A 4,219-nucleotide genomic window follows, 5' to 3' on the forward strand; every position below is an offset into this window, starting at 1 on the left:
AAAAAACTGTTATCACTTTCCCTACTTTCCCTACTTTCTAACTCTTTCTTATTCATGCTTACCAATAAATCATTATCTTCAATGTCATCGTTATCTTTATCGAATGAATTCTCCACAAAACCGATACATTTTGTCTCTGTTTCTATGACCTCTACATGTCTAGCTACTGTTATTTTCCCACCTAATAAGACTCTGTAACCTACTTCACTATATCCTAACAAAATTCCCATATCTGCCTTCTTATCCCATTTAGAAACTCTTTTTTGTTCTGCTCTTCTTACAAAAACTTTACTTCCATATAGATGTAGATTTTCAACACTTGGTTTTCTCCCGAAGAATATTTCAAAAGGTGTCTTTCTCTCTATAGTATTTGCCAGTATTCGATTTTTCAAAATGTAAAGTACATATATAAACCATGTAAAATATGACGTACTAAATATGCATTTAAATTTAGAAGAATTGCATAAAACAATTTAATTTAAAGGCAGCTGGATGGTGCAACCGTTATAATATCCAATCCAAAAGAACAATTACAGCAAATGCTGGGAAGTCACGATGGTGTAGTTTAAAAGCAGCTATTATGAAAAAGGCTTACCTGCAAAGTGTTGCTTGTGCCAGTATAATGTAAAACCGATGAGCACACTATAGGAATCACATAGGGTTCCTATTATACAGGTGTTAGGAAATTAAAGGGATGCTTCTTGAAACCAAAATAAAACGAAAATCAAGCATTAAAAAATTGCGTTTTCGTCTTTCCCTTTTAGACAATTAAAAAGTAGACAATTAAAAATCGGTCAAAATAATCCTGCACGAGAGAAAATCTTACGCAAACGAAAGGAGATTAGTCTAGGCAACGAGACGCACAGTGATCGTCAATTCAAACGATACATGGGCAGCAGCTTACCTCGTACAAGTCGTAGAAAAGACTATAATATTTACAGACGTATACTGTGTTTGACCCATCCGCGAGTTTACCAGGTGGGTTTCTTTCTCGCGTTCCAAGTTAGACAAATATGTCTGTGACATTGAATGCTGTCAGTAGGGCTACGAATTATTGTACGATGTCTGTAAATATCGACGTAGAGAAAGATTCGTGTAAGCGCTGCGTAGAACATGAATGTTTTTTTTTTGATGTATACATTTTTTGTCTAGATCGTTAATCTGTAACTGCGTGTAATCTTTAACTGTGTGCTTGTGCCACCGGCTCATGTGTCCCCCCTTCTCGCGCCACTTTGGAAGTTGCTCGGCGAAACTAAGGTACAAGGAGTCATTTAGTCGTCTCATTTCGTACCGATAACATGGATCACGTTGCGTCAGGTTTGTAACGTATTTTAACCTATTGGTGGCGTCGGTTCTTTATTACTGTCATTAATATATTTTTCGCATTATTCATTACTATATTTTTTACTATCTAAGCAAGATTTCGCATGAGTTTTTATAGTATTATATTTTTAAGTATATTTAGTTGTGAACTTTTGAATTCTAGCAAATATTTTCAATTATTTATAATACGCGACTATACTGTATTAATAGAGTGTATATTTCATATTTTAGTAACGAACATTCACAATATAATTCTTGCAAATGATCGCAATGCATTCACGGTATTCGTAAACATTTGTTCGATACCGAGAAATATCTTATAATTTTAAACTAATAATTTTCATACGTATTCCAATTTCTCAATAATAATCTCTTCAGTGTGAAAAGAAAAGAAGCAGTACTCTCTAAATAAACGTTTGATAGAGAAAAGAAGAAAAACATCGAAACAACACTTCGCTTCTTTTCTGCTCTCCATCCCACCTCAACCATAAACAACTTTATTTTTAGGGAATAATTGTGACCGCGTGCAATGCGGTTTGTAGAGTCAGCATTTGCTCCGCAAAAATATTTTTCAACATTTTAAAATCAGGGTCGTTTTGATTCAATTCAATTAAATAATCACGCGCGAAAGTAATAAAATTTTATCAAAGAATTTTGTACGCGACATTAGGGTTCTTGTTCGCCGATTAATGATATTTTATGTTTTGTTATAGACATACCACAGCTTGGACTTCTTTGTCTTGTTTGCGAATGCTCCAACTGTGGCTCAAAAGCCAAGAATGTAAGTAACTTTACATATCATACTTGAATTATGTGTATTTTGTATATTTTGCTTTGAATAATATTGATTAAGAAATACAATTTGATTGAAAATTTTATAGGTTAGGGTTTTCTAAGATTATACTTCTATTAAAATAAGAAAAAGTGTTAAGGTCTTAATACCAAATTACAAAACAAATGAGTAATATATTTAAAAAATCATTAGATTTCTGATTTCTAGATTTTAAACTTTTATATTAGAGTTCCAGTTTTTACATTTATAGATGTTTATTAGAATTTCAATCTTTATTATTACTAAAGTTACGAATGTAATAAATTTCCATTTTTCATAATCTCCAACATTCCAAATAATCAGCGATCACTTATCATGTTTTGTTTTGTAACAGATTTTTAACAACCTCCATTTCCACCATTGGATTTTCAACGGTTCCTGCCTGATGTTAGTCTTTCTAATGATATTTACTGTGATAGTGTAGTATCGATGGCAACGTTTTCCGTTTCTCCGCTTCTAATGGTGAGTCGCATGCACTTTTGTCTCTCCTTTTTGTCACTCGATCATGTCATAGGATGAAAGGTCCGAATCGGCACGAGTGACTGACTGGTCGTATTATGTAGAATTTTTGCGAGCATATTGACCGCGGGTATTTTTTATACCCGTGAGTAGCAACATTTCATATCTTTATTTATTAGTTCGGGATAGGTCTTCTTGCACATCGCGATTATAATAATTAGTTTTTTAATAATTAGTTTAAACATATAAATTTGAGAATATATTCGTGGCACTTACAAATATGTATAATAGTATTCGATATAAATATTTGCAAAAGGCAATGTAAATTCGACCAATCGCGGGGAGACGCAATCGCGAGGAAACACGTCAACGGGAGTCGTAAATTCCCGCTACGATTATAATAATCGACGCCGTGGGTAGATCGATCTCCTGATTTCCGTTAAGACAATAGGGGTGGTTGAAATAATATAACTCCGTGATTAACAGTGTTATAACTTACATATTTTCTCCAACAACTTCATATAATCACACACACTAGTAACGTCGCTGAGTATGGGGATTGCCTTGATCTTGCTCAGATTCTGACTGTCAATCTGATAGACGAAGGCTCTCGTGTCGTAGTAGACGTATCGATTGATCAGATCCGACTTTGAGTGAATCGAATCAACAGAATTAACCGAATGACTGAATGAATAGACTTCGACCGTTTGACTTCGACTGTGTGATTTGAGTGACCTGAATTGACTGACTGATTGACTGGAATAGACTGACTCGTACTGACTCCCTTGTGTGTCTGACCTTTGGGACTTACGGAGGAAGTCTCGGGATGTGAGTGGTTTTTGAACGAAGGAAGCTGACGATGTGTTAGTGTATCGTGCACCATGTATTTTCCACATTATGTGTGTGGTTAGGCTGTGGAATTGCGTCGTTTTTCTCATTCGCTTCAACTCAAAAATATGGAGACATATATTAATTCAACTTATATATCAATACAATCGCAATTCCTGGTTGTTACGACCGTTCGCGGAGAGACGCGATCGCGAGGAAAACGCGTCAGCGAGATACGTAAATTAGGGTAAATTAGGTTTCGATTAGGGTAACAGAGGTGGTTCAAATGATTTTAACACTGAATTAACGGGGTTAATATAAACTTGTATATTTAACAATATTTAAAATTAGAATGAACACGTCACAAATGATTTAACGATGATACAATTAGTTTGTTACAGTAATTCTACCGACTTTATGATATTTTGCGATGTATTCGTTTGACTAAGCGACCTGGATTTTATTCGTCTGAACCCCTCGATGCATTCCGTCTGAATCCTCAAATGATATTGATTGTTCTTCGATTTTTTTCTTCTGTCTTCTCTGGGAGACGACCCCCACTACGCTTGGGTCACGCCACCGTTCGCGCCTATGATCACGTATGCCACCTTCTTTGCGTAGATAAAATAACGGGCCGAAGGCGAATCGACGTTTCTAGAACTATGCGCTTGTCGCTACATTGTATATATTTCGCCGGTCATCTAAGACGATCCGTCTGCGACACTGTAGTACCACGAGCGACGGTTAGGAACACGGCCTATAGTAAGCCTCGGGGCG

At 35.7% G+C, this 4,219-nt stretch overlaps 1 long non-coding RNA gene across 2 annotated transcripts; it reads left to right on the plus strand.

Annotated features, from left to right (window-relative positions):
• The first annotated feature begins 1,178 nt into the window (after window positions 1-1,178).
• On the plus strand, window positions 1,179-3,941 carry LOC125386991. 2 transcript variants are annotated; one of them, XR_007227598.1, is made up of 4 exons: window positions 1,179-1,317; window positions 2,037-2,104; window positions 2,490-2,617; window positions 3,834-3,941. It is a non-coding gene; the product is annotated as an uncharacterized LOC125386991 (long non-coding RNA). The 2 variants fall into 2 exon arrangements; XR_007227597.1 differs by lacking the exon at window positions 3,834-3,941 and having other exon boundaries at window positions 1,189-1,317; window positions 2,490-2,826.
• The last annotated feature ends 278 nt before the right edge of the window (window positions 3,942-4,219 follow it).

Source organism: Bombus terrestris, unplaced genomic scaffold (assembly GCF_910591885.1).
Source record: "Bombus terrestris unplaced genomic scaffold, iyBomTerr1.2, whole genome shotgun sequence".
Lineage (NCBI taxonomy): Eukaryota > Metazoa > Arthropoda > Insecta > Hymenoptera > Apidae > Bombus > Bombus terrestris.